Source organism: Anopheles ziemanni (assembly GCF_943734765.1).
Source record: "Anopheles ziemanni chromosome X unlocalized genomic scaffold, idAnoZiCoDA_A2_x.2 X_unloc_14, whole genome shotgun sequence".
NCBI lineage: Eukaryota > Metazoa > Arthropoda > Insecta > Diptera > Culicidae > Anopheles > Anopheles ziemanni.
The window spans coordinates 45001-56683 of NW_026689752.1; the positions used below are offsets into that span (position 1 = coordinate 45001).

Consider the following 11683-nt stretch of genomic DNA (forward strand, 5'->3'; position numbering starts at 1 on the left):
AGTCTAGCAAGCTGTCGCTCCACGGTTTGTTGCCGCCTGGCTGCATTCCGGCGATCGTTGGCTGCTGCTCTCACGGCTCGCCTGGCCTCTGCAATCGCTTCGGGTGCTTCGCGTTGGTGTGCGGCTGCTCGAGCTGCTCGCTCCTCGTTCCACTCATGTTGCAGTTCGGAGGTGATGCGCCGCGCGGCTTCCGCAATCAAGCTCCAGTCCTCGGGTCCCCGGAGGAGAAACTGCATCATGGTGTCGGGATTCACGCTCTCCGGCTCGCTACCTCGCCCGCGAAGAAACTCGGCTCGGACGCCAGCGAAACGAGGGCACTCGAACATCACGTGCTCGGCAGACTCGATGATGTCCGGGCACTGCGGGCACTCAGGGGACGAGGCGAATTCCTTATTGTGCAGGTACTCACGGAAAAATCCGTGCCCGGAGAGCACCTGACACAGATGGAAATTCACCTCTCCGTGTTTCCTTTGGTGCCACGCAGCTGGGTCAGGGAGAACTCGCCGGGTCCATCGGGCGAACCGTCCTCCCGTTCTGCCAACCTCGTCCCACCTGTCCTGCCACTGGTGGTATGTGGCGAGACGCTCCTGCTCCCGCATCTCTTTAGCCGACAGACCCCCAGGGTCGGCGTTCACTCTACGCTGATAATAGCGAGCGTCCTCCTTTACCAACAGCGCTATTGGGATGGTGCCCGCTATCACTGCGGCAGCGTCGTATGAGATTGTCCGGAATGCGAAGGATGCTCCGACCACAACCCTCTTCTGGACCCTTTCCAGCAGTCGTTGCTCCTCCCTGGTTTCAACACCCTCGTGCCACACCGGTGCGCCGTAGCGGAGGATGCTGTTGACGACCGAAACCAGGAGGCGACGCTTCTTGCACTTTGGCCCGCTGTGCCGTCGCATCAGCAGTGCAAGTGCTGTCGCTACTCGAGAAGCCTTTTGAGTGACCTGCTTGACGTGCTCTGACCACTTAAGATTGTGTTTAATGCGCACTCCTAGATATTTGATGTCGGTTGCCGAACGAAGAGGAACGCCGTTGATGTTAACTGGGATGTTCTTGTAATCCTTCTTCTTTTTCGACACCATCACAATATCCGTCTTAGCTGCGGCGAGCTCCAGCTGGTGTTCGCGCATCCAAGCCACAACCCTATTCACAGACTCCTCCGCCAAACTCGCGGCCAGTGCTGGCGTGGGTCCTGGTGCCAGGAGCACGAGGTCGTCAGCGAAGGCGACGAGCTCTACACCGGCGGGCATGTCGATGGACAGGACGGCGTCATACATGGTGTTCCACAGCGTCGGACCAAGTATGGAACCCTGTGGGACTCCCGCCGACAATTCCCGGGTGACCGGACCCTCCGACGTCTCATAAACCAGTAGCCGTCCCCGAAACCAGCTTTCCAGTATCCGCTGCAGGCAGGCCGGAACGTGCTTTTCTTGCAGTGCTTTGGCGATGGACCGCCAGCTCGCCGTGTTAAAAGCATTGCGTACATCCAATGACACCACCATCAGACACTTGTTAGCCCTCCGATCCGTCATTCGGTGGGCCATCGCACGCTGGCCGGCCTCCTTAACACGTTCAATCGCCTGAATTGTAGACCTGCCCTTTCTGAATCCATACTGAGACGGCGACAGGCGAGGGTGATCTGGGTCTTCCAGGTGTTCGTTTAGGCGATCCAAGATCAGCCGCTCCAAGATCTTGCCTGATCCGTCGAGCATCCCAAGAGGCCGAAAGGATGACGGATCGCCCTGAGGTCTTCCGAACTTGGGTAGCAAAGCAAGTCGTTGTCGCTTCCAGTCAGCGGGAAAGGTGCATTGATCGAAGCACTCCTGGAACACGCGGCGGAACGTCTCCGTGTGCTCGCGAACAGCGACCCTCAGTGCCGCATTGATGATGCCATCGGGTCCCGGGGCCTTAGTGGGCACCATCCGCGCCGCGATCGCCAAGAGCTCCTCATCCGACACCTCCCTCACTGGCTCCTGCGTTGTCTGCCCCCAATCGACCCGATCCGGTGCAGGCCACTCAAAAGTGCCATGATCCGGGAAGAGTTCCGACACGACGTGCTGTAGAATCGCAGGATCTCGCTCCGGGGGGACGCGGCTACCCTTAAGGCGTGACGTTACCACCTTATAGGCAGTGCCAAAGACATTGTCCTCAGCTTCCGCAATCATCTCATCAAAGCTACGGTCCTTGCTTGCCTTGATGGCGCGGGCGAGTTCCTTCTTACAACTCCTGTGCCGTTCTCTGGCCAACTCTCGTTGTGCACCAGTTCCGGCAGTCAAAATCGCATCCTCAGATGACTTGCACTGCTCCCTGAGAAGGCCGATTTCCTGCGTCCACCAGTACATTTCCGGTCTCACCAAAAACTGCGCTGGCGGTGCCCTCTGCATCACCTCATCGCAGGCTCTAGTAAGTCCAGCGGTGAGAGTCGCCGGTGATACAGCCGCTTCGGCAAACCCGGAAGCCTGGAGCGCGATCTGGAAGGCTTCGGGATGGAATTGACGCAACTTCCATCTCGGTCCAATCTGCTCGCGTTGTCGCTGCCGGTCGCGATGCTGGTGCTGTTGTTGCGGTTGCCTCTGCTGGTGTGGTGAAGCGCTGCTGACTGGTGTCGCGGATACGCTGAATCTCACGTATCTGTGGTCACTGTTGGTGAAAGTGTCGAGCACCCGCCAGTCGTTACCGGGTTCAATGGCCGGACTGGCGAAGGACACGTCGACCACACTTTCAGTAGCACTGCCGTTGCCGACGAACGTGGGCACACTGCCGCGGTTCAAGATCGCCAGGTCAAGCTGGTCGACGACCTCGGCGAGATCCTCACCACGCGGCTTCGTCCTCGCGCTGCCCCATCGCACGTGCCAGGCATTGAAGTCGCCCGCCAAGACTACGAGGGGGTGTGCTCTGGCCTCGATATCGATCTCGTCGAGCAGCCGCTGGTAGTCCTCGTCCGTCCATCCCGGTGTTGGTGGGGCGTAGCAAGAGATGAAGGACACCCCCGCCACCTGGACCGACACCAGTCCTACCCTACTTGCCCAGACTCGCTGTATGGGCAAGGCTCCGGTCGTAATAACGGCTGCCTTCGCTGTCGAGTCCACCGCCCAGTTCCCGTTATTGGGTGGAACACGGTAGATCTCCGACGCCAGCACAATGTCGATCCTTTGCTCCCGTGCGGTCTGGAGCATGAGGTCTTGCGCTACCCTGCTGCGCGCCAAGTTGATCTGGAGGATCTTCAACCCAGCGTCACGCCCTCTAACAGTGGTGTTCGTAGCTAGCGGGAACATGACGGCTGGCTACTTCCGCTGCAAACCGGTGAACCTGTCTGATGTTGTCCGGAACACGTAAGGCACTTGGGGCCCGAGCTGCACTCCTTGGCCTTGTGCTGCTTCGATCCGCACCGGAAGCAGCACTTGGAGTAGTCAGGGCCGGTGCACTCGCGAGAGCGGTGCCCCTTGCCAAAGCAGCGGTAGCAGAGCTGCTCTCCTGCAGGGACCGATGCGAGCGCCTGCACGACGCAACTCGTGTTCCCTATGGTGACCCGGTGACCGTCGAGAAGCTGGCACTGCCCGCGCGGCAGCTTGATATGGGCTTTCTGCAGCCCGTCGTACCGCCGCCACAGCCGAACTGCCTCGCCCGGAACCGTCAGCCCCGCCTGCCGCTTAATCGCCGAAATCAAGTCGTCGACAGTCGCCAGCATGTCGATTCCTGTGATCGCTGCCGTCTGCTTGTCGACAAGGAGGTGGGCCACTCCATCCTCCTTGATGGCTTCGCTGACATCGGCCAGCACACTCTCGCAGTCCGTGTTCGGCTTCAGCCACAGCGACAGCTTCCGCTCCCCTGTGCGGCAAACCCTCGCCACGAACTGATCCACATTGGTCTTGGAACGCACTGCCTTGTATGTGTCGAGGAAGGCCTTGCCCTCGTTGGCCTCGAGGACGATCACCGCAGGCCTCTCCACTTTAGCAGCGCTCTTTCCCGCTTTCTGTGGTGCTGCTCTCTTGTCTCCCTTGGCCACGACTTTAGCAAAGGATGCTGGTTGCGCATGCACCTTGGTTGCCACAGCCGCTGCTTTCTTTGCCTTCGGTTTTGGCTTTTCTGGAGCCATGGCCTGGGACGAGACGGCCTCGACCGGGATCTCGGGGACATCAGGCGTGATGACTTCGTTCATGCCCGTCGGTTCGCCCTCTTTTTTCTTGCCGCGCCTTGCCCGGGTCCGCTTTCGTTTGGGAGTGTCGCCAGGTGGATGCTGGCTTTGCCCAACAGCACTGGAGTCGACGACATGTTGTTGTTGCTGCTGCGTAGCTACCGCCAACTCTCCCATCGAGTGGAGTCCACTTTGGAGCAGCATAAGTTCTCTTTCGCTGGCTGCCGCACGCTCACGAAGGCTAATGTTGTCTCGCTTCAGCTCCTGATTTTCACGAGACAACAACTTCAGCTTTGTCTTCAGCTCCGCGTCGCCATCCTTTGCCGTCGCCCGGCCCGTCTCCATCTCGCTAACCTTAGCGAGGAGAGTCTCGACGGTTGCCCGGAGCTCCCTCAACTCGCTGCTGAGGCTTGCGATAGTCGGCTCCTGCTGCGGGACTTCGGCCACCTGCTGGACGACGGTTGAGTTGAGCTCGTCCTCGTCGCTCTCCTCTGAAATCTCCATATCACTGGCTAGCAGGGCCATCCGCTGCACCACCACCACCGGCCGAGTGGGCGTCGCAGTCGATGGCGCGACACTGCCTCCCTTTCGCTGCCGAGTCAACGGCAGCGCAACCGATGATGTCATCACTTTGTCCCCGTCGTCCTTCGGCGATGGCGCGGTAGCGTCGCAGGTGGACCGGAGCCTGACGGACCGACGCGTCGAAGGCTCCCCCGATGCCTGCTCCATTCCCCTACTGCAACCCTGAAAATCGCTGTGGGCAGTGGGTTAGGTTGCGGAGAGCCAGGGTGGAGTGTCTGGGAAGGGAAGGTGGGAAGGGGAAGGGGAGTGGAGGAAGGCCAAGTACCGGTGCGAAATAGAAACTCCAACAAATAAAAGGCCAAACCAATCTTTTTCCCCTTTCCAAATCTGAACTTATATCTCAGTTCTTCTCTGCGATCAGGTGCCGCCTGGTTGACAAATCCGCAAACCGCCAGCCGATACACTCGCCATAAAACTCAGAGTGCCGCCTGGTTGTGATAACCGGTGATCTCCACCAGCCGAGACACTTGATGAACTGAAGGCGCCGCCTGGTTGTGACGTTGAAAAGCTCAGCACCAGTGCCGCCGCCTGGTAACAGTGTTCGAAATCTCCGTGAGCCGAGACACCCGCCACGACCCGAAGCGCCGCCTGGTGGCAATGCTGGCAATCCGCTGGTACTGGTGGCGCCGCCTGGCGGCCAACTTCGGAACCAAGTTTAGCCGAGACACACTGAAATATTTCACCGGGATGATCGAACCTCGAAATTTTTCAGCCGAGACACATGAAACATTTCACTCTTAGCCGAGACACCTTGAAAAGTTTCACTGAAACATTTCAACCGGATGGTTGGTCCATGAAATATTTCAGCCGGGACACTTGAAACATTTCACCCCCAGCCGGGACACCTATCCGGGACACACTGCCGCCAACGGTCAATTAAAAATACCGGCCAATTTGGATAACCGGCCAATTTGAATTACCGACCGATTTGAATTAACGGCCACTTCAAACCAACGGCCACCGACTCCACCAACGGTCAATTTGAACGACCCGAAAATCCGGCACCAACGGTCCTTTTTTGAAAAACTGGATCAGATGACACGGAGCCCGATTCGGCTTAGGTGAAATCGCTCGGATCTTCGAGTCCGAATCCGGCTGGAAAATGGACGATCGAATCTTCACCTGCCAAAATTTTTGCACCGCGTGCTCTCACTTTATTTACACTTATTTTGCGCTGAATTCGTCTTTTTTCATACGGTTTTCTCTGACTTTCGTTTTAAAACACCGTCTGTCATCTAAAAAACCACATCCGGCCAGGATCCGGACACTTTTTTAACCGAAAAACACGTAGTCCCAAATGGGGCTACGCCCCGGGCCGCTCTCCATACAAAATGTAAACAAACACTTTTCTTTCTTATTTTTCGTTGAAATCGATGATTTTAATGCGGTTTTCACTACTAATCTGTAGATTGGCACTAGTTTTAACGATTACAACAAACTTTCGTGGGTTCTTTAAACTTTTTACGCGAAATTTTTGTAAAAAACACGGAGCAACGCTCAGCACGTGTTGACACTACAGCGTTTGACAGCTCACCCACAGGGATAACTGGCTTGTGGCCGCCAAGCGTTCATAGCGACGTGGCTTTTTGATCCTTCGATGTCGGCTCTTCCTATCATTGCGAAGCAAAATTCACAAAGCGTAGGATTGTTCACCCTTTCAAGGGAACGTGAGCTGGGTTTAGACCGTCGTGAGACAGGTTAGTTTTACCCTACTGGTGTGCAAGTACTATCTCAATGGAATTCCTGTGCAGTACGAGAGGAACCACAGGTACGGACCAATGGCTCAATACTAGTCCGAGCGGACTTTGGTATGACGCTACGTCCGTCGGATTATGCCTGAACGCCTCTAAGGTCGTAACCGAACCAGGCTGGTAGTATATGTATAGGAGTCGTTAGCTAGATGGCTAATAACATCACGAGACCGGATTGAGTCTTCTATAGACTCTTTCCATTTATTGGAAACCCTCAAACTGAGCCTATCGCGAGTGCGCTCGCCGAAGTACCTGAAGTGGGAAAAGGCGTTGTGCTTGCCGATCTTCCAAGAATAGTTTCGACTCCTAAGACCACCCGAAAACGACGGGTTTGCAGGCTGGGCGCTACGCATTGAAGAGAGATGTACATTTCGATCCTTTCAGGCGACCCATGCTTGGTGGTTGTGTGCGGTGTGCTCCCCCCGGGGGGCACATGCGGCATACCGTGTGTGGACTAGTTGGACCCACCCTTGCGGTGGACCGACCGGTCAGTGGTGTTTGCGGGTTAACACATGCGAGCGTTGCGGCCCAGAGGCCTTACCGCCTTTCACTGCGGGTTCGTCAAGAACTTGGAGATGGTCGCAACGCATCGGGTCCTCCCGGGGTACTTGGTGTTTGGATGCTGGCTTGGTGATTAAACACTTGATATTCCATCTTCGGATGAATTTCGGGTGTCACCTGTTGCCTAAGACCACTTGCATGTTTAGCTCGCCGTGGGGTAGCAAGCGTTGTGATCTAATGGCCTTACCGGGCAAACACTTTCGGTTCGTCAAGGACTTGGAGTGCCGGGACGGGTTGGCGGATCCATCACTCTGAGTATGCCGGGTTGATACTTGGGGTTGGTTTGGTTTTGGTGACCCAATACTAGATGTACCATCTCGGTGGTATGTCAGTATCACCTATACTCCAGACCACTTGCATGGTTAGCAAGCGTTGTGATCTAATGGCCCAACCGGGCAAACACTTTGGGTTCGCAAGGACTTAGAGTGCCGGGACGGGTTGGCGGATCCAACACTCTGGGTACCTCCGGGTACCTGGGGTTGGTTGAGGACTTGGTGAACAAACACTTGTTGTACACTCTCCGGATGTACTTCGGGTGTCACCTGTTGTCCGAGGCCACTTGCATGGTAGCAAGCGTTGTGATACAATGGCCCTACCGGGCAAACACTTTGGGTTCGCAAGGACTTGGAGTGCCGGGACGGGTTGGCGGATCCAACACTCTGGGTACCTCCGGGTACTTGGGGTTGGTTGAGGACTTGGTGAGCAAACACTTGATATACGTTCTTCGGATGTACTTCGGGTGTCACCTGTTGTCCGAGGCCACTTGCATGGTCAACGGTTGAGGTGGTGATGGCGGGTCGGTGCTGTAGGGTGCCGGCCTGTTGGCTGCCTTGGCCGGGTTGGTTGGTTAACACTTGATTGAGCTTGCACCCGAGGGTAATGGCACTTGAAGGTGGGTACCGGCCGGCTGACCTGGTGTGATGGTTGGTTGGTGAACACTTGGCGGTACTTGCACTTGGCTGTGCTTGGACTTGAAGGTGGGATCCGGCTGGCCTAGGCCATTGGTGGTTGGTTGGTGGGTTAGCCCTTAGTTGGGCTGGCTGGCTGGCTGGCCATCGCTGGTGTGGTGTGGTGTGGTGTGTGGAGTCGAGCATCGCGCGCCGTTGCCTTCTTCGGAGTGTTGTGGGTACGCAAGTGCTTGCAGTGCAAAGAGGTTGGTGATGGAGTGACATTGCCTTCACCATGGAGTTGCGGGTACTTAGGTACTTGCAAGGAGATGGTGGTATGGTGGTGTTGCGTGTGTGGTGTTCGATTAGAAAGATATAATTTCTAAGTCCGGATTAGTGCTGTCAGTGGGGCCGCCGCTAACAGGTCCTGCACGGCCACCGTGGGGCTTGACTTGGCGCTATTCCGGACTTGGGGCGATCACGATGTCCCCGTGCGGGACTTAGAAGATGGAAGAACACAAGTACCCTTATCCCATGACTTGTGAGCGATTGGCATACGTTACCACATGAAGAGAAAAATTGGCTAAGTCCCGGATCCATATTATTTGAAGAGAAAAATCGGCTAAGTCCCGGATCCATATTATATGAAGAGAAAAATCGGCTAAGTCCAGGATCCATATCATATGAAGAGAAATATCGGCTAAGTCCAGGATCCATATATAATAACCTAATAATCGGCTAAGTCCAGGATCCGTATTATATGAAGAGAAAAATCGGCTAAGTCCAGGATCCATATATAATAACCTAATAATCGGCTAAGTCCAGGATCCATATTATATGAAGAGAAAAATCGGCTAAGTCCAGGATCCATATATAATAACCTAAAAATCGGCTAAGTCCAGGATCCATATAATATGATGAGAAAAATCGGCTAAGTCCCAGATTGGGTCTGTCAGACATACACTTTCAAGTTACCACACAAGCAAGCAAGAAGGCCGTGTGAAGGATCCATATGACATGAAGAGAAAAATTGGCTAAGTCCCAGATTGGGTCTGTCAGAAATACACTTCCAAGTTACCACACAAGCAAGCAAGATGGTCTAGTGATGGATCCATATGATATGAAGAGAAAAATCGGCTAAGTCCAGGATCCATATAATATGAAGAGAAAAATCGGCTAAGTCCCAGATTGGGTCTGTCAGACATACACTTTCAAGTTACCACACAAGCAAGCAAGATGGCCTAGTGATTGATCCATATGATATGAAGAGAAAAATCGGCTAAGTCCGAGATTGGGTCTGTCAGACATACACTTCCAAGTTACCACACAAGCAAGCAAGATGGCGTATTGATGGATCCATATGATATGAAGAGAAAAATCGGCTAAGTCCGAGATTGGGTCTGTCAGAAATACACTTCCAAGTTACCACACAAGCAAGCAAGATGGCCTAGTGATGGATCCATATGATATGAAGAGAAAAATCGGCTAAGTCCCAGATTGGGTCTGTCGGAAATACACTTCCAAGTTACCACACAAGCAAGCAAGATGGCCTAGTGATGGATCCATATGATATGAAGAGAAAAATCGGCTAAGTCCCAGATTGGGTCTGTCAGACATACACTTTCAAGTTACCACACAAGCAAGCAAGATGGCCTAGTGATTGATCCATATGATATGAAGAGAAAAATCGGCTAAGTCCGAGATTGGGTCTGTCAGACATACACTTCCAAGTTACCACACAAGCAAGCAAGTTACCACATGAAGAGAAAGCCGGCAAAGTCCGGGAATGTTACCACATGAACTGGAAAATGGGCAAAAACCTACCTTCACAGGGAACGTGAATAACTAAGGCTGTAGACATTGGATCGACAAGCCAAAGACTGATATGGAAAGGAAATGAGTAGTACTAGCTTTCCTGAGAGTTGCAGAGCTTAGACTGCATATGAACGGAAGATATTAAGCGTCAAAGTCAGAAAAGTTGCCCGAAGGAACACAAGTTCCAACTTAGAGCATGAATACCGCCTAGACGGTAGGAGGTACGGCCAGGCTGAGGAATAAGAAAATGTTGGCCAACATGTTCCCTAACTATCCCCCGAAGACCGCAAAGCAATCCAACATCAACCAAGAAAGTTATAGCCCGATCAAGGAAACACCTACTTTGCACCGATTTTGCACCAAATACATGTACCAAGCACCTTCGGTTGCATACCTGCAGGGGCTTACCATAGTAGGCCATGGAAGACCGATATACCGAACATAATCACTTTCTATCTCCTCGGGTGTTGGAGGTAGCGCTTTGCGGTACAAGAACGAAAGTTAGACCATATCTTGGTGCATCTTTTTGCCCAAAAACACAAGACCCTATCTACCAAGGCAAGAAAGTTGTGTGGGGACAAAATGTCCAAAAGTGCCCAAAGTGGCACACTTGAACCATATATTCGAGAAAAACACAAGTGTGGGCCCGAGCTAGCAAGTTGAAATGTTCTGACCGTCAGTAGCCCTAGTTGAGGTGCACTTATCATTATATGAGGCCAACGTGCCAGCTAGTCTCTAAAGGGGCGATATGGGTGTTCCAAGGTTTGTACCCAATTGAGGAAAAAACAGGGTAAGGTACGGTGTACCGCGAATAACTCGGGCTATAGATGTCCGATCGATGAGTTTGGCATATGTATGGAAAGGTCTCGACGAGACCTAACTACCCTGAAAGTATGAAGGCAAAGACTTGAATGACCGGGAAGTAATTAAGTGCACAAGTGGTAAAGTTGCACCAAAGTCCATGTTACCCGAAGTGGTACATGAACACCCAATATTCGACCAAAACACAAGTTTAGAGACGAGCTAGCGAGCTACATTGTTCAGACCGTCAGTAGCCCGCATCAAGACACGCATTTCATTATATTGAGCTTAGCCGCTAGCTCGACTCGAAGTCGGTCATATGGTTGGTTGATGGTTTGGACCGACCACGTGGTGTACCAAGGTTATGTACCTTTCATGAATTAAAACTCTTGCTGTATGGCACTGAGCGACAAGCTAAGGTGTGATTTGGAATAGTCTTGAGTGGGACTATTTAGGAAAAATGCGAACAAAAAATCACAAAGTCCTTGGGCGAAGCTATTAGCGAAACATAGAGCAAATTGGTACCAAAAACTATGGAAATGGGACTTGAGTCAAAAATAACCGCAAGTTGGAGAAGAGATAGCAAGCTTGCGTAGAACATTTATAACTAGTGCGTGGTATGACCAACAAAAATGTGTATGGGGCCAAGGCGCTGGCTGGCCTCCAAAGTGGTGATATGGGCGATTCAAAGTTTGTACCCAAGTAACAAGTATGGAAAAAACAGGGTAAGGTACCAAGTACCATGAATAACTTCGGCTGTAGATGGCCTAGCGAGGCAAACCGCATATCGTTGGAAAGGTATTGGGGAGACCTATCTACCCTGAAAGTTTCATGAGGCTGAGTTGAAAGACCACGGAGATATTAGGTGATGATGGTCCAATTCGGGGACCAAGTCGCAGGAAATGGCACTTGACCAAAATCACCCTTGGAAGGTGAATACCGGCTTACCGGTAAGAGATAGCGACTTGGCGTAGAATATTCATAAGTTGGGCGTGTAGAGACGCAACTTTTATTATATGGGGCCAACCCGGTCAGGGTGCTCCAAGTCGGTCGTTTGGTTGGTTTATGGTTTGGGCCGACCACGTGGTGTGCCAAGTTGAGGTACCTTTCATGAATTATAACTTGGTCAGTTTGCCACCGAGCGACAA

General features: G+C 53.1%; 1 pseudogene; it reads left to right on the top strand.

The window, feature by feature from the left end:
* LOC131291764 (large subunit ribosomal RNA) overlaps positions 1-6879 on the top strand; it is an 11039-nt pseudogene extending 4160 nt beyond the window's left edge.
* Positions 6880-11683: the final 4804 nt, after the last annotated feature.